The sequence below is a fragment of the Perissodus microlepis genome, chromosome 2 (genome assembly GCF_051167445.1).
Source record: "Perissodus microlepis isolate ML-2025 ecotype Zambia chromosome 2, ASM5116744v1, whole genome shotgun sequence".
NCBI lineage: Eukaryota > Metazoa > Chordata > Actinopteri > Cichliformes > Cichlidae > Perissodus > Perissodus microlepis.
Window position 1 is genome coordinate 21,760,265 of NC_140462.1, and position 22,738 is coordinate 21,783,002.

The following is a 22,738-nucleotide window of genomic DNA, read 5'->3' on the forward strand; positions in this document are numbered from 1 at the left end:
CTGAGAGTTCTTCCTTCCTCCCTCTGTTCCTTCTCTCTTTCCTGTGCTCTTGCTTTCAGCCATTTTTGTCCCCTGAAATGAGACACACAGACTGGATATTGTCAAAACTGATGTTCTCATCTCACTTTCTGCTGTTAGGCACCCAGCTGTTTATGTAGAAAAGCTAGTTAACAGCTATTTATGCATTTATGTGTCACCACCTCTTACTATTTGCAAAAAGCCAAGGCATGACTTTAAGTACACAGGGGTACCTCTGGCCATGCATTGTGCCGGCATATTCTATTCGGCAAAGATGGAGTGCAGTCACAGCTTGTACACATCTGTGATAAGGCAAATAAAACATTGTTCTATGGAAAGGTAAACTGCCTGACACCTGGTAGTAATCATCTAGCTGACATCGTTGGGCTTTAATTAGAATTATAGAATATGCAACTGCTTTAGTTACATTTTCCCCAATAGTTAAAAACAACAACAACACAAAAAAACAAACAAAAAAACACAAATAAAATTCTAATATTTGGCCTTCAAAACATCATGAACATAAATTGTACAATACACATCTCAGAAAATAATCTTCAGCATCCATGCCGTTTTTTCTGAGGACACCAAGCACTAGGTTTTAGTATGCCTCTTACAGTAACTGGTTTTAAATAATATAATAATGCTGGGAAGGAGACAGCAACACTAAAGTGGATATTCTATGCTTTAGAGAATCAGGAAAAGTGCTCATACAGCAGAAAAATGTTTCAGCATGATATGGATCCATATTACTGCCACAGTGTTTAAGTTGGAGCTCAGTTTAAATACTTTACATTCTGTTTACTCTCCAGGAACACCTTTTCTATATGATCATGTTTGTAGCTGCCTGTCTTTTGAAGGCTACATACAAAAAACTGTTTTAACAGAGCTTAAAAACAGGCCTACACCTTTATTTTAAAATCATATTAAAATATATTAATATAATAGTGAAAGAATCACGGCATTATGACATAATTAACTGGGATGTGGTAAATTTAACCTGCTGTTCTGTTGAATACACCGCCTTGAATTTTCCATTAATGTTTTTAATCACTCTGTAGGTACTGACAAAAAAAGTGGTTTCACTTTTGTACTACTGCCTGATGGAGCCGCACCAGTTGAACTTTACCATTTTGCCAGACTAGACATGGTGGGAGGTAATGTTCCTTATTTATGATTTGATGCTTCTATGTCTCAAATCATAGGTCTCAATTTACCGGTCAATCTACGTCCCTACCCTCACCTATGGCCACGAGCTGTGGGTAGTGACCGAAAGAACGAGATCGCGGATACAAGCGGCAGAAATGAGCTTCCTCCGAAGGGTGGCTGGCCTCTCCCTTAGAGATAGGGTGAGAGGTTTGGCCATCCGGGAGGGGCTCAGAGTAGAGCCGCTGCTGCTCCACATCGAAAGGAGCCAGCTGAGGTGGTTCGGGCATCTGACAAGGATGCCTCCTGGGCGCCTCCTAGGTGAGGTGTTCCGGGCATGTCCCACCGGGAGGAGGCCCCGGGGCAGACCCAGGACACGCTGGAGAGATTATATCTCTCGGCTGGCCTGGGAACGCCTTGGTGTTCCCCCGGATAAGCTGGAGGAGGTGGCTGGGGAGAGGGAGGTCTGGGCCTCTTTGCTTAGGCTGCTGCCCCCGCAACCCGGCCTCGGATAAAGCGGATGAAGATGGATGGATGCTTCTATGTGAAGGATTTGACTTACACATTAAACAAGTTATTAACAGTTTTTTTTCCACACTACACTCATCTATATCTCATCAGACAAGCTGGTTAATGAGAAAATACATGTGTTAAGTTGATAAAACACCAAAAAATCTGCTTATTTGCATGATACTACTCCATCTGCTTTCACAAAAACCTGCTTCAGAGTGTAATGCAGTGTGTTTTTATGATAATTAATCACTAATTAGCATGGCAATATTAGACACTTTCAGTGTCTAATATTGCCATGCGCTGTATGAAAGCGACATAAAAGAGTGACATCAAAGGACACCCTGTGCATGTGTGGCATCTCACTGAATGGCAGAATCCAGTTCCATAGTATAAGAAAGCATTGGAACAACGTGTAGACAGTTAAAGCAGCTGTGTGCAGCTCAGCTAATGAATGATGATCGTGGATCACAAATGAAATATGAAATCAAATCGAGTCTTTTCCCAGTTCTGCTCTGCTAACTCAATTTGACAATCTGTTAATCATGCAAAGCCACAGTCTCTTTAAAAAGGTAAATAACTTGTTAAAAACAAACAGATAAATGCATTGAAGCATTCTGACACCTACTTTAATAGACAGATACAATAGACTTTTGACTTTTGTTTTAAGAGAGATGCTTAGCTTCCATTTAGGGTCTGGCCCTTAACCTGATATTCAGGAGCAGAATTAAAGGCTTTCCTGTAACTAACCACAAAGAGGCAGCTGAGATGCACTGATAGAGCCCATGCTTAATAAGATTACCAGCTGTAGCAGCCTTACAGGTACCAGCCATCAAGTGTTTCCCAGACGAAGCCACATAGTGTTTAATTATTCATGTTAATCTCAAATGAGTATCATGTTGGAAATGCTTCTTTTAGCTCAGACCTTCCCAAAGTGTGGGGCCCATGGCAGGGGGGGCGCGGTATGAAAAGGAAAAAAACAAAACGCTTGGACACTGCTATCACGGGGCGCCCACAGAAACGCAAAGCAGGAGCTGAAGCATTGCTGAATATGTTTCCAAACCAACTTCATTCTAAGCCAAAGACTAGAAAATATGGTGAAGCATATCTTGCCTTTGGCTTCACCTGCACAAGTGCCGAGGTAGGTCTCCCCTATAGGATTGGTTTTCCCTTCGTTGGGAGCAGCGCTGGGCTGTTTAAATCACGGACAAACAGTATCCCACATTCTTGATTTTTAGTTCACAAACACTTGTTGTAATGACTAACTACTCCTGACGTTTTGGAGATGTTAGCTCTTTATACAGTAAAGTTACAACGGGATACAAATAATATCAGGCTGATCCTGCCACGATTTGTTCCCCCGGTTCAAATCACAGACAAATAGTATCCCACAGCTGTTTATGTTTTTAAACCCATTTTGCACAGAGAGGCATTTTTTGAAAAATGTATTGATAGCAATGTTGAATATTATTACACAGAAAAAAACTACAGTAAAATAATTACACCGTGACGCCTCTGCCTTTCTAAATGGAGGGACAGTAACTGCGTGTGTGTATGTAAGCGTGTAAAAACTGCAGATAGTCAGATTAACAGTAACAGTATTTTGTCTCTATCTGCCATTCTGCAATTCATCTCATGTAAACAATAATGTAGCGCACAGCATGACGTGAAAAAAGGCACATACCTTTGACGTTGCGTGACGAACTCTGTATTGACCCTATGCACGAGAAAATGCTAACTTCCTGGTTTGAGACCGGATGTGGGGTTGTACATTTCCGGTAGCTTTACTTTGCGGTCAATCGCTACTGCGAAGATATACTCCAAAATCATGTCCAAAACTCGAAAACGGAAAGATCGCGTTAAGTTACAAAGAGCAGAAGGTGGGAACACTCACCACTGTTGTGTCATAAAAAATCTAATTATCAATTTTGACGTTTAAAGAGTTTAGATCGATCAGTTGTTTACATCACTCAACACAAGCAGAACTGCATTACTGCAGCAGAAGACACATCGTCCACATTCAGAAGCACATCTCTGTATAGTGACTGGTCTTATGATTTAAACAGGCAAATGTTCAGCATTCAAACTACAGGTGAAGAATAGTCAAACCAGATGTTTCCCCGTTATGTCGATATCAGCTAGTCAAGTACACACCTACACAGCATGTTAACAAACCGTAAAAAAAGGCACACAAAAAATGAATGATTGCTGGTAAGGGTTTCTATACATTAGTATTTACGAAGGGTATGTTGTGACTTACCTTCAAAATTACAGTGGTCCCTCGCTAATAACGCGGTTCACCTTTCACCTCGCTGTTTCACAGATTTTTTTAGTGCAAGTTTGCACGTTTTTTTTTACGTCACATTGTGTCCTGCGTCCTGCGTCCTGATCGCTGCAGACGATCTCCTCCGTGACGTCTCTCCTGTACAGTACAGAATCGCTGCATCGATCGCTAGCAGTGTGAGTCTTAAGTGCAGTACTGTATGTCCACGATGTCCACCAAACGTTTTGCACCGTCAAAAAATAAAATTGGCTACTTGATTTCACCTATCGCTGGTTATTTTTAGAACATAACACCCGCGATAAACGAGGGACAGCTGAGAAATATAACATTTGAATCCCTTTTCTCTTTTGCCCTGAGGCGCGGGGAAAAAATATCGACAAGTCGATGAACATCATTTACAGATATATTGGGTAAATGCCCAAGACATCTATAGAAATGTAAATCGCCGCTTGATTCATTCATTTGCTTAACTTGTTTTGGACCGTAAACAGGGCGTGAATAGGACACCGGAAACAAAGCTCCCCACAGGAGTTTCCGCACCGGAAGTAGCATATGCTAACGTGCACATAGTCAATTCCTTGTCCACACCGTTGACTGTAGAAAACATGGACGACGTGACAGCTCCCCAAAAATGAAGCCAAAACGTCTCTATCGCCCCCTGGTGTCTGGCTGCAGTATAGGTCATAAACCCCGCCTCCTCCATGTTAGCGGATGGGACTGGGGTCAGACTAAAATAAATTAATTCTCCTTAGATAATTTTTTTCCAAAGACTCTTTCTTTTGTTATCAATAGTTTTCATCATGCTGATTGATGTCCAAGGGGTCTCCTCTCCCATAAATTTGATTCTAATTCCTACCGCGGTGATGTTAAATTGGGGTGAAACGTCATCATAACAGCTTTGACTGGCAGCTGCAGTCACGGAGAAACTTGCGTATCTCTGTTCGGGAATAGCAGATAGAGCGTAGGCTCTGAGACGAGGGCCAGCGTTTACGCTACGAAAACACGACCGAGTGTTTTAACCTGACAGCTTGTACTTCAGTAACTCCTCATTAATCAGGAAGTATGGATTAAAGTACTGTAGTGTACTGTAATACTGAAAAAAATGTAAGAGAACTTCAGATCCTGAGTATGTGAGGACAGAATCAGCTTTATTTCAATTTTGAGGGATAAAATTTATATCTGAGTTTGATGGTTCTGTTCTCTTTGTGATTACAGGAGCTGCCTTCAGATTCAGACCTCAGCACCACCCAGTGACAGCAGACAAATCATCCAACATGTTCGCATGTTAACTGCAAAATGAACTGATGAAAACAGTACAAAGGTTAAAGTACCACATGTGCTGTAGTGAAAGCTGCAGCTTTATTGATAAAGTTAAAGACAAAAAAACAAAAGGATTAATCACTCATGTAACTGTGTCACTATACATCAGCATTAACAGGACCTGTTTGGTGTTTCACAAAGCTGCTGATCTCAGACCTGCACAGCTTCCGTTTTAAACACTTGATGTACTCAGCTGCATGGAGAGCATATGAGATTTTCTCTAACACAATTAAATAAAACCTGATGAGTTTCAAAGGTCGTCACTTGTATGTTGAACTACAAACTTGTCATCTGGAATTCTTTCACAGTTTTTTGCAGATAGTGTGTTATTTACCATAAAGTAATAAAGACTGAATATAATATCTTTATGTAAAAGTCCGGAGCCTCTGGGGAGTATCTGAGTATTTATAACATTACACAAACCAAAGGTCTCCATCACAGTGTTCATGAAATGCTGGGTTTATCCAACTCCTGGGGCGGGCCTACAGAGGAGTGCTGAAGATTTCCCTGTGAGGGAGCTGCTGGTGAAGATCATGAGTCCTGCTTGATCAATGCGATGAGCTTCAGTGTTCCTGTTGTTTCTTAAATGAAACCTCTCTCAGAGGGTCAACAGAACTTCTGGCACAGGACAGCTGTGATGAAAGAAAGGGAAGACGTTTCTCCAAACCTCTGGACCCAGGAAACCCAGCTTGGTCTCCCTCACTAGTTTCTCTCCAGTGTGAATGTAGCTGTTGATATAATATGGACTCTATTATTAAATGAAAAGAACAAATTAGACTACATTACTGAAACCTTCTGCTGCTGTTTTTAAAGTTTCCATGTTACCAGGCTGTAGAGGGCTCTGAAGATTTAAACAGTTTTAGATCCATTACACTCACAGTCTTATGTTAAAATCTCAAAGGATAGCATTATATTTTTGATATTAATAGTAACTCTGGGCTTCTGTGGAGTGTGCAGCTGATCTCATCGCTGTCTAAAAATGGATAACAAAAAACATAAGAAGTGCTGAATCCTTCAATAACACAGACTATTAGAGTAACAGGTGTGTAGCATCGCTAACTAGCTAGCAACAAGCCTCCAACACAGTGCGTATGCTAGCGGCTAATCTAGCGAACGAATTAACAACAGAGTGATTTTAGAACTATAAGATGATAAACTGTGTTTCTTTTTTTATAACAGTGACATGGTTGTATTTACCTTAATTAAACGAGTCGTCAGTCGCGGTAAAAGAGCAAAAAAACTCGAGCAGCCGGGCTACGTAAAAAGTGTAGGGGGGCGTGTTTGCGGTCACGTCCAGCGGGTGTGTGGGCGGGAGCGTTACACAGTCGCTCCACCTCAAGTCACTACTGCGCAGACTCTGGCTCCAAATTTGGAAGACTGCAGCCTCCACAAGCGGGATATTTTGGCTTCATTTTTGCACAATGGTAGGAGGCGGTGTCGCGTCGTCCATCTTTTCTACAGTCAATGGTCCACACGTAAACGCAAAAAAAGGGTTTTAAAAAATCTCTGTTTTCGGTGATTCGAAACGCCGTTTACGTGTGGAATACCCGTGTAGGTGCGGACGTAGCATAAAAGAGTTTATTTTATTACTACCTGTCATTTATTGCGAACATTTTTCATGTAAAACAAAGGGGGGGCCAGCAAAAAAAGTTTGGGAACCACTGTTTTAGCTTAAATGTATTAAAATTAAATAACCTCAAATACTTCTCAAAAGGATAATGGATTAAAAATGTTTCTTTTAACTTTAAATCTCTGATTTCTCTGATATGTGCAAGAAAAGCAGTCATTAAAATGTACAAAACTGTCTGCTTTATTGCACTAAACTGTAAAAATAACATTAGGTTACTTCAGAACCTAATTACTATCTATCCCTTCCTGCTGTATACTGAGTATTTCTCCTCTGACTTTTACTTCTTTCCTGTGATGCATAAACAACGAGTCTTACAGCCTGTTACAGAGTTGCCTTTGGTGGGAAAATCATCTGATTGCATAAATTTCCTTCTTCTTCTGTCCTTAATTGGATTTCTTCCTCTCTTTTTAGATTGCCATGTCTTTCATCTCACTCTTCTTCCTCCTCCTGCCCTTTAATTTTTCCATCCGTCGGTGGATCAGAGGAGCAAAGGAGGATGGGAAGATTGAAGCGGAAGAGTATAGAGTTCAGGCCAGTTGCTGGTCTCTTATGTGCTGTCTCTGGAGCGCATCACATTTGTAGGTGCATGCAAAAATCCAGCTAATTGACTCACCAGTGCATACAAGCCAGAATAGCAGACCTCTCTTTTAGAGTTTATGGTATGTTATAATTGATGGAATGCAATTTTGATACCACAAAATTACTTGACTCCAGTATCTACAGCCACAGTTTACTCATAATGACACAATATAAATGTGAGAAAATGGTTTTCCTTCCAGGGTTCCAGGGTTTATCAAAAAATAAATAAATAATCAAGTGGGGATTTACCTGCTGTCAGTCAGGGTATGTGTAGATGACTGATGTGATAAACATAAACTTAAATAAAAATAAAATCAACGAATAATAACGTGATGCTTAATTCACCATGTGCAGATAAACTTTTTTGTTTGAATTATAAAACAGAGTGACTGCAGAGATTTGAAAGATAAATGCACATTCATTCTGTCAAAGAAGGCGAGAGGTCTGTACCAGAACTGGACTCAAGTGCAGGATTGAAGTGCGGAGGCAGAACAGTTTAACTAAAAAGAAGCTTCATTTACAATAACTCAGGATTGCACTGATAAGGCAAAACAAAACCTAAACACTTGGCGTGGCTTCATACACAATATAATACTTGATAGGGAATTCTTAGCATAGCGGCCTGAGGTACATTACATAAGGGGCAAATGGTGGTGTGGTGCTCACAGGCGCACTGAAGAGAGAGAGAAAGCGTTAGTGGGTGCACCGATTGGCCCAGAGATTACGAGTACGAGAGTTAGTGATTTCATTTGTTCCTTTGTGATGTGCTGGCTATCAAATATCATACCATCATCATTTTGCATCACCTTCCTTTAATCTTGCACAGTGGAGGAATGGAAACTTTTATCTTTGTTAAGCAACTGATGAATTCATACTGATTCATGCTTATAAACATGATGTATTGGCATCCAGAATTTTTTTTTTTTAATTCCCCTCTCACCCCTGCAGGCGGTCTTTAACCTTCAAGCTCGGGTCCTCTACCAGAGGCCTGGGAGCTTGAGAGTCCTGCGCAGTATCTTTGTTGTTCCTAGGACTGCACTCTTCTGAACAGAGATGGCAGATGTTGATCTGCTGGAGACACTCGTCTAGCTTGGTCACTGCACCAAGCGCTCCAATTACCCCTGGGTACTGTTACCTTCACATCTTCTCGAGCTCTTCTCTGAGCCCTTGGTACTTCTCCAGCTTCTCGTGTTTCTTCCTCCTGATGTTAATGTCATTTGGTGTCACTACGTCTATCACTACAGCTGTCTTCTTCTGCTTGTCTACAACTACTATGTCCAGTTGGTTATCAATCACCATTTTGTCTGTCTGTATCTGGCAGTCCCACACGATCTTAGCCCAGTCATTCTCGACCACTTTGACCTCCCACTTTGACCTCGGGACTTCCAGGCTATACTCGGCAGAGATGTTTCTGTATACTATGCCAGCCACTTGGTTATGTATGCCTTGCCTGCTAGCATCTTGCCCCTGGCTGTTATGTGCTGGATTGTCGCAGGGACATCTTTACACAGCCTGCACCTGGGGTCTTGCCTGGTGTGATAGATCTCTATGGATCTTGTACTTAGAGCTTGTTCTTGTGCTGCCATGATTAGTGCCTCTGTGCTGTCTTTCAGTCCAGCTTTGTCCAGCCACTGGTAGGATTTCTGAATGTCAGCCACTTCCTATATCTGCCGGTGGTACATATCATGGAGGGGCCTGTCCTTCCATGATGGTTCCTCCTCTTGCTCCTCTATCTTGGGTTTCTACTGCCTGAGGTATTCACTGAGCATGCGGCCATCTTTCTGATGTACTTCTGGATGTTTGTTGTCTCATCCTTGACTGTGTTACTGACACTCACTAGTCCCTGGGCTCCTTCCTTCCACTTAGCGTACAGTCTCAGGGTGCTGGACTTGGGGTGAAACCCTCCATGCATGGTCAGGAACTTCCTCGTCTGACTGTTCAGCTGAATCCTCAGGACTTGCCTGACCCTGTGAAGGTACTTGGTGATTGCAGCGTTCCTAGCAGCCTCTTTGTGGTTCCCATTTGCCTGTGGTATTCCCAGGTACTTGTAGCTGTCCTCAGTGTCTTCAGTGTTACCTCCTGGTAGTCCAGTCCCCTCAGTTGTGACTACTTTCCCTCTTTTCGTTACCGTCCGACTACACTTCTCCAATCTGAATGACATTCCAATGTTGTTGCTGTAAATCTTGGTGGATCAGTTCACTCTTGATGTACAGCTTTATGTCATCCATGTAGACAAGGTGGCTGACACTTGGGCCGTGCCACAGTCGGTATCCGCAGTCAGTCTTGTGAATGATCTCACTGAGGGGCATCAGGCATATGCAGAACAACAGTGGGCACAGCCATGAAAAGCCACTCAGAAAGTGGGGCAAACTCTGACAGGAAGAGGTCTGGCAGACCCAAAGCCACAACTGAATCAGGACAAGTTTCTAAGGGTTAACAGCTTGTGTGATAGGTGAGTTGCAGCAAGAAAGCCATTGCTAAGATCTCAGAATGAGACAAAGAGGTTTGCCAGGGCCATAAAACACCACCATTAGTTTACTGAAGACTGGTAGAAGGTATTATGGATTAATGAAACAAAATTTAAAAACTTTGGTTCATTACACAGGATCTTTGTATGCCGTCAAGTAGGCAAAAGGATGGCTCCATGGTTTGTGGCATCAACTGTCAAAAGTGGAGAAGGAAGTGCTCTGATGTTCTGGGGCTGTTTTGCTGGATCAATGGTTGGTGACTTGTAAAGAGTGAGAGGCACCCTGAACCAAAACAGCTACCACAGCATTCTGCAGTGCCATGCAAAACCCTCTGGTATGCGCCTAGTTGGTCAGGGGTTCATTCTACCACAAGATAATGACCCAAAACATAAGTCCAAGCTATGCCAGAACTACCTCAGGGAAATTTAACAAGATGGTAAGCTCAAAAACATGGAGTGGCCAGCACAGTTTCCAGACTTAAACCACATCGAGCTGGCTTGGGTAGTTGGCTACTTCGATTAGTCAAAAGTTCCATAATTTCTTTTTTAACTCCAGTTGCTCATATGTACTATGCTTTCATTTCAGAGCGCAATCAGTCATTAATTTTCAATAAAAACCTGGAAAAATTGGGGTGTTCTGACCGGTAGTGTGTAAACTCAACGCAACTGAGAGATGGCACTCAAAGAAGAATGGAGATGGAGATCTACGGTATGTGACGGTTGAGCTGATCAAAAGTCGACATAAAAAACATTAGCCAATCATTACCCAATCTTATTGTTGTCCTGACTCAGGTACAGTAGAGTATCGTAACTGTTTTTTAAACATTCTTTTGGGAAAATCAAAATTTTTGAACAAGCTTTCATTAGATTTGACTGGTGGTTCTATACATGTGATTTTAATGTCTTAGTGACACCCCACACCCCAACCACGGCCTATTCTCACTCACCCCCAGGCAGGAGTGATTAAATATGATCAAATACAGATTAATATGGAAATGAAATATATGTTGTGCCATATTAACATCATAGCATCATACAGTTACTGCAAATTTGTTAGCTGCACATTCATGGGGCAAATCTCCTGTTCTACCAAATCCCAGTGCTGCTGGATCAAATTAAGATATGGTGGCCATTTGAATATAGTGAACTCATTGTAACAAGAAATGAGTTTGAGATATTCTGACCTTTGGATAAGTTTTTTTCTTTTTTTTATCCTGCTGGAAGCAGCTATCAGAAGATGGGTACATTGTGGTCATAAATTAATGAACATAATCAGCAACAATAGGCTTTAGCATACCAAATTCTGACCCTGCCATCTAATTGTTACAGCAGAAATTGAGACTCATCTGACCAGGCAATGTTTTTCCAATGTTCTATTCTTCAGTTTTGCTGAGCCCATGCAAAGGGGTTCCAGTTTCCTGTTCTTAGCGGGCTGGGATGGTAGTTGGTGTGCCTTCTTCGCCTTCTTCTTCTGTAGCCCATCTTTGTTTTGTTTTTTGTTTTTTTCTGCAGTGGCACTTTCAGTGTTTTTCAATGATTTGAAAAACACTCTCTTAACCTCTTTCTTGATCTTTGCAAAACTCAAGTGAAAGGTTCTGACAGATTTATCAGTGGGAAAGACTTCAGAAACTGCCATGTCAGTATGAATTAAAATAGAGTTAATAGGCAGGACAAGCACACCTTAATATAATACAAAGCAGAAGACAGATTTGCTACACTGCAAATCAGTTTGCCCAGTCTGGTAAGTTTTAGTATTCACAAATAGCTCTGAAACCTCAGAATGAACAACTACCTGTATGAAAAAGGGGCCATACATACATTTCTATATGCCTGGAATCTAAAACGATTTATTACCAGATAAAATTTTGCTAATACAGAAATAATAAAAATTTAACCATAGAATAACCTGGTAAAAAAATGAACACAACAAAGCATTATAAGGAATAATGATTTCATTAGTAGTGTGCTTGCTGGGACAAAGGCATAACTTGAAAATAATAAGCCAGATTTTTGCAGTTACTAATTTAATATCAAAGTTAAATATCATAGTGGCAAATATCATAGTAGATCAAAGTTCAATTTAATTCAATTTTATTTATTTTGTGAAAAATCACCACATGTCATCTCAATGTACTTTATGATGTACAGAAAAGTTACAGAGAAAACCCCAACAATAAGAAGAACCCCTATGAGCAAGCACTTAGAAACAATGGGAAGGAAAAATGTCCTTTTGGCAGGAAGAAACCAGCCATCCACTGGTTGGGGGTGAGGGGGATAGAGACGGAAGCACCAAAAAAAAAGAGCAAAACACTGATCAAAAGATATAAACTGTATTAATCCAAAGACAAATGACCAACTCAGCATTGTTAAACATACATTTTTTTCCATGTATCAAATGCTTTTTACTGTTAATGTGTGACTTGTTTGTAATGTAACTTAACAGATAAAACTTGTTTGCTGCTTCAGTGTCTCTCTCTTTTCAACAGTTCACTGTTATTGGCAAGCATAGATATGGTATCCACTAATGAGAAATATCCAACAACTAACAACTCATTTCCAGCACAACACAGACTATCACAAACTCCATAAGATAGTTGGAGATAGTAGTTTTTGAAACATGGCTTGGGTCAGAATGCACTCAGCTTTAAAATCACTCTGGGTTGTTGGCTAACTTTGCATTAACATGTTGTCTGTGCGGATGCTTGCAAAAAGGCTGAACCTTTATTAGCAGTATAATAAAGCCATTTCCATCCTGGATACAGTTTTCATTTTACCATTGCACTCTTTATTTGTGCAATAAAAATGAAAATGATGTCCAAATCTCGACTCCTCAAAGTGAAAATAGCTGATTGTAGCAAAAATGTGCAAGAAGAAAAAAAAACAAAACAAAAAAAGTTGGTTTGATTTTTCTACCTTTTTATCTGTCCTGCTCACAGATTACTGAAGAACCTTTGTAATGCAAGTAATAACATAATAATAACTGTATTGTAATTACTAAATTTTGTACAGCCACATGTTGCACCTGTTTGTCTGACATTAAGACTTGGATGGCTCTTAACTTTCTACATCTAAATGAAAGAAAAACTGAAGTCATTGTGTTTGGGCTTCCTAAAGACCCCAACATTTCCCTTGATTTTATGGGACCCCTAACTTCCGAATGTACTTCCTCCATTAAGAGCCTCGGTGTTACTTTTGACAGGGCTTTTAAATTTGATAAACAAATCAGCTCCGTAGTCAAGGGATCTTTTTATCATCTACAGATTTTAGCTAAAGTCAAGTCCTACCTGTCCAGGAACGATCTAGAAAGGGTGGTCCATGCTTTTATTACTTCACGGCTGGACTACTGTAACTCCCTTTATGCTGGTTTAGATCGTTCCTGTCTGCATCGTCTCCAACTGGTGCAGAACGCTGCTGCTCGCATGCTGACCGGTTCCAAAAAGAGAGACCACATCACTCCGGTCCTCTGCTCTCTCCACTGGCTCCCAGTTGCTTTTAGGATTGATTTTAAAATTTTACTGCTGGTTTTTAAGGTTCTTAACGGTACTGCACCTCCTTACCTGGCAGAGCTTCTTAGCATTTACCGCCCCAGGAGATCTTTGAGGTCAGCAGACCTGATGCTTTTAGATGTTCCCAGGTACAGACTAAAGACTAGGGGAGAGAGGGCTTTTGCTGTGGCTGCACCCAGACTGTGGAACAGTTTACCTCCTCACATCAGATTCTCCACAAGCCTAGGAACCTTTAAAACTGCTCTTAAAACTCACCTCTTCTCATTGGCCTTTAGCAAGGTTTAACTTATTGTTTTAATCTAGTGTTTTATTGTATTTTATATTTGTATTTTATTGTACAGCACTTTGGTCAGCCTCGGTTGTTTTTAAATGTGCTTTATAAATAAACTTGACTTGACTTGACTTGACTTGCATTACTGTGTTAGGTACTGTGTTAGCTAACACTGAACGCAACTATTAACAAACGTTATGGAAAATTTATCTTATTTATCTTAACTTTTCATAACAGTCCTCCTCTGTAGTAGTTTAAATATTTAGATGTGTTAGTTTATGTGTTGTTTGTTATGTCATTGGGTTATTTTTAATGCCCATTATTGTAATTTTATGACATGAAATGATATAATGAAATGATCAAAATCATTTATAAAACTAATTTAAAATAATTGTAAAAAATTATCCTTAAATACTTTTTTATGGTTTGTTGAAAATTAACAACTACTTCAAGAAATGACATCTTTGCAAGTACGGGGCCCCATTCCTTTGTGTCCAAAGGAATGCTGAAAGCAACTTAAAAGATGTAATAATTAAAAAGGAAAAACACTCTTGGACTCACTGCTGGAATTATACTTGCCTAATAATGTGCACTGTAATATGTACTGTTCTGTACAGCGTATAGATCTGGATCACGTGCCAGATGTGGACGTATACATGGAAATTAGTCACGTGTGCACACTAGAAAATAGGATTGCGTCCTCTTGTTAGCAAGAAGCAAATTTGGTTCATCATGTTTGGTTGGGCGAAAAACAAAAGAGTAAGACTAAGGATGCAGAAAATAATATATAAACTGTCTCAAAACCATACGGTACATGAAATAAGCATTCCATTTTGTTTTTTCTTGCTCAGATTTCAGGGATCGTGTAGACTTTGTTCACAAAGTGTGCACTTGCAGAAAATGAAACTGAACAAACACACAAACTGAAATTAACTTTGTTTGATGGTTATAGTTTCTGTGGCTTTTGGTAATGAAAAGCTTTCTGATCCTCCCTTGTCACAGAAGGTAGCACTACATGTTTGATTTGGCTGAGTTTTAAAGGACTGCCCTGCCTGACACAACACCAAAGAGGATTTGTGTCCCCTGCTGCATCAAGCTTTTCCTATTAACGCAAATGCACTAAATCACTACACTATGGATCAGTTGCACCTTTTATGAGTAAATAATATAAAATTAATTATATAAACACTGAATCTCACTGACATTGATTTGTGCATTAGCCAGAGGATAAAAACATGGAACATGGAGAACTCTGTGTGTGTGTGTATGTGTGTGTGTGTGCGTGCGTGTGTGTGTTGCCATAACCCTGTCAGTATAGACTCAGGAGCATTGACACAATAATAAGCCCATTCTACTCCTCAAGGCCCCCAGTCATATTATTATTCACCGGTCCAAATATGGAAATACAGCCGGTGCCTCAGAGATAACAGAAGGTACTGTGTGTGTGTGTGTGTGTGTGTGTGTGTGTGTTGTTGTGCCAGTCAAACTTTGTAGAGAGGATGGAAAGACATGAAGTAGAAAAAAAAGATGGTTAATTTGGTGTCACTTTCTTTGTAGGTTTTAAAGTAACTTGTGTCAGTTGATGACGTGAGCAACTGGTGACACAATGAAGAAAAAAAAAATGTTGGTGTGTGCTCAGACAGCCCCATGTGTCAGCTAAAGATAACATTTGAAAATTATATTTGTTGAAGGATTCATTAGAGAGAATCTGTAAATAATAATTGCTGTCATATACACTCACCAAACCTCTTTATTCATCGAAATATCCAGTCATGCGGCACTGTTATCTCTGAGGTACGTACAATTCAGTATAAAGTATGATCCTGTATATGTACATGAAACCAGGCCAAAGAGTTTATACAAAACATGGGCATGTCTTCTGGGCCTGAAAAGTCAAGCCAGTGTTATCGTGCCTTAAATCTTCTGGTTTCACTCACAAGTCTGGTTGTATAGAAGTCTGTGTCTTTAACCACAGTAACATCCTTTCCTCATCTAAAGTCTATGGACACGGTTTCAATTCTCAAAAAAAAAAAAGACTTAAAAAAGGCTTGTTTGGGGTTTTTTTGTTTCATAGCGTAGGGTATGTTTTGACAATTGATATTTCAGCATCACTGCACGCTATGGTATGAGCATGCAGTGTCCCTCAGTTCTACAGTCAGTATGGCAGCTTATATTTGGATACTAAAGGTGGGGCCAAGAACTCATTTACACATTTTCCTTTGCTCACATCTTACCTCACTACCAGGGTAATACTGAGTGGCTTAGTAGTTTAGTGTCATTTTAGCTCTCAATCTGGCAGATCCCATTTGTCAGATAATAATCTTGCATATTACCAGCAGGATATACTGAACCCGCTCTGCATACCTTAGTTCTGCACTGTTAGCTGTAATGGTGTAACAGTTCTGAAACAGAGACCAAAATTGCAATACCAATACCAGCAATTGCAGTTGTCCATGTTGTATGGTATGGTAGTGTCATTTAAAAATCTAATGAGATGTATGCTTGTGCATGTATCCTTGCAACTATGCATAGATTTGAGCTGAAAGTATGAAAAAGAGCTTGACTTAGTAAGAGACATACCGTGATGTTACTTACTGTCATCACATAATATAAAGAATTAATAGAGTTCAGGCAGTGATACTCAAATGAGGATATGTGTGCGTACATAAGCCATGTGTTCAGGAGCGCACACTACATATGCATCAGTTCATATGCGTGCACCCACTTATGTCTGCTTGTGTGCGTGTGTACATAACAGACTATTTGTCAGGATCGCAAATGACTGGCCTATTAATTAGAAATGATGCTGAAACCATTGGAGACAGCTGGGAGAAAAGTCAGAAGCCAAAAGTTCAAAAAGGCAATGCTTCAATTAAAATATTCATTAAGACTATCCCGTTTACTCCATCATCTGTGACAGATGACTTGCTATTGCTAGTCGGACTTAATTTTCTTCCAACAGACACACACACAAATGAGCACATGTACACAAACTACCTGCGTCACCATGACTTGGAATAAAAGAAGAGCAATCTGTCAAAAAAGAGGTGCGACAGAAATCAGCAGGGCCCAATATAAATCTGAAGTGCATGTGTCAGATTGTAAAGTGTCTTAAAGTGGGTAAATAAATGACTTGATACAGTTGTCACAGCTGCAGACATCCTGTGTGCTTTATTAGGTACTTTGTAACTGTCATTTGCTGGGGGAAAATTGGTTTGTCTGCTCTCAGACAAACTCTTGCTCTGTTGCCTGTGTTCTCACAATGCAAATGATGCCATCCGTCTCTCTCCCTGGTTGCCTTTCAAAAAGTTGGAGGAAATGAGATGTTAAAGAGTGTCCAATAGAAGGTCCAGGTTCCAATAATGTTCTCAAATGCTGCATTTTCAGAAACAAGGTTCATTGAGCACATTCTGCAAAGGCAGAGATGAGAAACTGGGACAAATCCAAATGTCAATATAGTGTAGAGCCACCACAGTCCACTAGACCACTAGAAACAACTTCATTGTGCTTTGGTAGTAATAAGGTCCTAGAACTCTACTGGAGTGACACATTCTTACCCCCAGCTTACTGACGCTTGGTCAAGAGCCTCTTCTCATCGTATTTTAACAGAAGTGGTAAATAATTTTCCTCACTTCATGAATCAAAGGGATTCTGCTTTAGAGTCAATTTTCCATGTGAGTACAAACAAAACATGCAGAAAACCTTATAAAAGTCCACATTAACAGGCACATTAAGTTGTTGATAGCGCAAGCATACAATTTCATACCAAAAGGCAGGCATTGGCTTCCTGTGAGGGACTGTTTGAGGGGTTTTTTTTGTTGTTTTTTAATGCTTTGGGTTTACTTTTCATCTTTAACTTTAGGTTCTCTGTTGCTTTCTTGTTTGGTTTATATATGAAATTATGCCATTAGTTTAAAGCACTAAAAGTTCTTGGCAGTAAGACTATGTGGTTAGGCGGAGGGGGTAGTTTTAGTGTGGGTTAAAATAAAACCCTTGCTGTTTTAAACAAATAGGAAATTCCACCCATCTGCAACCATCTTTTATAACATTTGCTTGTTAGTACTGTTGCTTGTCAGTACTAACCTGTAGTTAGATGTAGAACAGGTTGACTAGAGGGATACATACAAAAATATTCCATCAATGGTGTTTTGATGATGGTGGTGAAGAGGGATCTTCAACATGTGTTCATTAAGCCATATGGAATGGGACACATCTAGTAACAGACCACTGTAGTCAGGATAGAAATATTTCATGCTAGGATAAAGGTCACTCAGAACAACTTTGTAGTGATTTGCAGTAACCCTTCCATCTAAGTGGAGGAGTGCATCCAAAGTTTCAGCATAACAAAGCCACAGTATTCCCTCACTGTAGGGATAAAATACCTGTCAATGATATTTTTCTAATGGGAACCACATTTAGTGGAACGTGCAGACTCACTATTGACAGCTATGAGCTGTAAAAAACATATTTTTCTCATAGACAAACTATGAGAAAATGCAGGCAGGAGCCTAACATTTATATAAAATTTCCCACCTCCACTTTAGCTGAACAATTAGATTGTGGAACTCATCAATCTTGGAAGTCAAAGCATACAAAAGGTACATTTCCCATTAAAATATTAATTAAAATTAACCCATCTACTCAGTCATCTGTGACAAATTGCTAGCACGAGACTCACTTTAACGTTTCTTTCAAAGTTCCCTGAGTCATCATGTGTTGCAGTATGCAAAGCAGCCTAAGATGTAATCCTGCTTCTCCACATTGGATTATCCATCTGTGTCATGGAGGGAAGTGTCCCTTGGTACATTTTTTACATTTAAGCCTTCACTGCTGTCAGATTTTTAATTTTCTCTGTCTGCATATCTCTAAATGCACATGGAGGAAATTACTTAATAATTTTGTGGACTTTGATACTGTTACACCCGACTATGTTCCATTTACAGTAATACTCTGTTCAAATCTGTAATGGGTATTTTGATCATCAATATAAGTGTGAGGAAAAAAAACGTGCTGTTTTATATTCCATCGACAGTACCCATCAAAAGTTTGGATTTTCTTCCTCTATTTTATGCATTGTAAAACAAAAATAAAGATATTACAGCTAAAAAAAATTAAACACGTTAAATTGACGTAGCAAATCGAATATCCTTAAACAATTTGTTTTCTATTTTCCATTGCTCAAAGTAGTCACCATTCACTCATTAGGGTGATACAAAAATATTCTAAATTAAACATTCTTAACTTACTGCTCTCAACTGATATTTCTGCAGATCCTGAGTTTGAACCAAGGCATACTTGATTTAGGCTTTAAAATGTTTGTTCTCATAGCAGTTCACCAAATATTTTTTTTGTCTAGTATTAAAAAAAGTATAAAAAATAGACACACCTTCAGGGTCTGAAGTGGAAAATCAATGCAGCAGTGCTTAAAACTTGCCATCTTTTAAAGGCCAGCAAGGGACCATACTACTTGTGGTTGTGAAAAGACTGCTGTCCAAGTGCATTTGGGCACTTCACTTGTTCCACATTTTTTCATGTTTTAACTTCATTTCAAAATGGATTAAATTCAGTTTCACAACTTCCTATATCACTTCTACCTCTTCTTAAAGTCAATAAAGAGTTCTTTTACTGATGGCATGAAGTTGGCTTTAATGTTAGTTGTAAGGTCTTGGGGTTGTTACAGCTTCACCTTGATCACAAACTACGCCACCGTCGAACTAAAACATAACATAAAATTCAATGAAATAGTAAGACGAGTGAAATAAAGACATAAAATGATCTATATAACATACAAACATACCTCGCTGGCTGACCCATGCTTTGAGGCAGAAATGAGCACTTTACAGATACTTTTAAGAAACAACTTTCTCTGAATTAAATTGGCTTCTCTTGCTTCAACTTGCCATGGGCGTGCACATCAACATGGGCGTGCATCTCCCTCAGGTGCACCAGTGGAACCAACATGCAGTACAATAGTTCCTACATGAGAATTTTCACAATAAATGACCTAATGGCATATAAAATATGCATAGTGCAAAACAAAATACATTAACTGAAAGTAAGGCAGTAAAATCCTATGATGTCATCAACTTTTTTGTTTTGTCATTATTGGGTATTGTGTCAAATTTTGAGGTAAATAACTCATTTAATCAATGTTGGAATAAGGCTAAATCTAGTTCCATTTTAATGGAGGGAGACAGAATAAAAACCAAAAGTCTAGAAAACCACAGTAGATAAAAGTTACAAATGTATTTTCATTGAGTGGAATAAATATCAGATGCCCAAGGAAAACATGACTTAGCACTTGGCGGAGAAACCCTTGTTGGCAAGCACTCCGGTAAGACCCTTCTTGTAGTTGGTCAGCTGGTGACCACATCTCAGAGTGTTTGACCCATTCCTCTTTACAGAAACTCTAAATCTTTCAGGTTTCTTGGCTGCCACTTGGCAGCCAAAAACTTCAGCTCCCTCCACAGAATTTCTATAGGATTGATGTCTGGAGACTGTCTAGGCAACTCCCTGAACTTAATATCTTTCTTATTTAGCCCTTCTTTGTTGCCTTGGCAATATGTTTTGGGTCACCTATCAACAACCCATCTTCAGTGCTTTGTGTGAGGGAAGGAGGTTATGGTTATGGTACATGGGCCATTCCATTAGCCCCTCAATTTGGTGATGTCATGCTGTACCCTTAGGAGAAACACAGCCTCAGTGTCTTTCCATGTCTGTGCTTCACAGTGGGAAATGTGTCCTTTGGCATCAACTCATGTTGAAGGAAGAAAATGCTGAATGTGACCCAAAGAGCTCAAGTTTGGTTCTATCTGACCACAGCACTTTGTCCCAAGCTTTATCCGAATCATTTACTGTTCACTCGAAAACTTAAGACATACCTGACCAGGGCGATCTTGCAGGTACTGCAAGATTCCAATCCATCATGGTGTAGTGTGTAGTGTTTTTGGAGACTGTGTTTCCTACTTCCTTCTGAACATTAACAAGTTCCTTCTGTATAGTTCTGGGCTGATCCACTTCATGATCATGCTCGTAACCCAATAGAGCTCAGACGCATTTCTATTGTCAGGAAACTTATGGGAGCCAGTGTTGAAACTTTAACAGGAACTTTCCTAAATCTGTTAAGGGGCGGTGTGGGTTATCTAGGGTATGCTCATCGACTAACTACTTGTGATCGTAAATAGTCCAGCTTCATAGATCCATCCCTTGCTTGTCACATTTGGTTTGAAAACATCAAGAAGGCCCAGCTAATTATCTTGAGCCAGTACACCTTTGCAAAAGAGATTCACTTCCTGATTAAATTAAGGTTTAAACTGTTCCTTTCCGAATGCTTTCTCTTTTTACATTAGTGTTTTATTTCATCATGTCCTGCTGTTTTTTGACTTCGTCATAGCAGCTGCAGATTAATTACAACCTGTCAAAGAGAAATTATTTTTTTAAGATAGATTACAAACTGAAATGTCAGATAAAACTGCATGAGTGCAGGTAATGAAGTGTGGAGGTGTATGTTTTTGGTGTACATGACTGTGTTTGGAGTTATCTGCTCTTGAATGTGCAGGACTTTTCCCCCCCATTCATTTTATTATAAGTGAATCTATGACATGCTGGGCTTGTTGGGTTTTGCTTACTAAATGCAGAAACTAAATAAGGCATGAGATAAAGAAGCACTGCTGTATGTGTGTGCGCACATGTTTGTGTAAAAGCATGCTTGCTGAGCCTAAATGAGCGATCTTTAATTAGAGACAGGAGGGAGGATGGGTTGAGAAAAACAGTTATTTTAGGCCAAAGAGAAAGAGGCAGCTACAGTCAGAGAAAGATGAGCAAATTCCTTGACAGGGGATCACTATTTTTGACTCCCTGTAGCAAATTGAGAACATGGAGTTCATTCTGACTACATATAACGAAATAAGTGAAAACACTTTAACACTGTAACTGTTGAAGTCCTATTCTATCCATTTGTACCATACTTTGTATGGTCAAAATGACCTTGGTGAGCAAAGATAGTGTGAGGCTTGTTGGACAACGAACATTTTACCATCAGGCTTGGAAACTGTAACCAAAACGTGCTTGATCATTGCAGGATTCCCAGTTTTCATCAAAATCACTGAAGTCAGCAGCTGGATCATGAACCTAAGCAAAATATCATCTTGTTCTTAAACTGACCAGTCTGGAAGTGCTATGATTGATCAGTTGTGCAGTAGTCCAGGATTGGAAAAGTCAAAGAACTTAAATGCAATTATACAAATTTGGACTTAATGGCTTCTTTTTTTTAATTTAGTTTTTTGCTTTTTTCATTTCAGTTAAATTCAGTCAACTTATACAATGCCAAATCACAACAGCAGTTGTATCAAGGTTCGTTAGACCCTACAATAATGCAGATAAGACCCCAACAATCAGATTGCCCCCAAGAGTAAGTACTTGATGACAGTGGGAAGGAACTCCTTTAAACAGGAGTTGTTAGGGCTGAGTTCTGTTTCAGTCACATGCTAAAAAGGTCAATTTTTCTAAACTTTTGTAAATGGTAGCATTACTGTTTTTTGTTGTTGCTTTTTAGTGCTTTTGGAGTGCTCAAAACATGTCTGGATGAAGCTGTGCGAATTTACCAAACCCAAACCCTTACCCCAGTGAAACTTCCATGACCTGGTAATTGTTATTGCTCAATGTGCACAGGCACTACATGATGTATACAATATGATTTGAATCCAGTAAAAAGTACTGCACTGTAAACCACTTACATGCATGTGCAACCTGGGTAGTGTCCTCCCGCTAGGTCTTGTGCAATCCAATATGTGATACCAACTAGGCTTCACACACATCTCAGGGATTTATATTAAAGAACACAACACTTGGCAGTAATTGAAGTGCAAACTATTCAAGTTTTTAATTTTAGATAAATCTTTTAAACTCTATATAGAAAAGCCTCAGTCAGCTGGTGGATCATCAAAATAAATCAAAAAAGAAACTGTCCAAAAACGTAAACAAGTCTGTATTTGACAAATGTGATGTG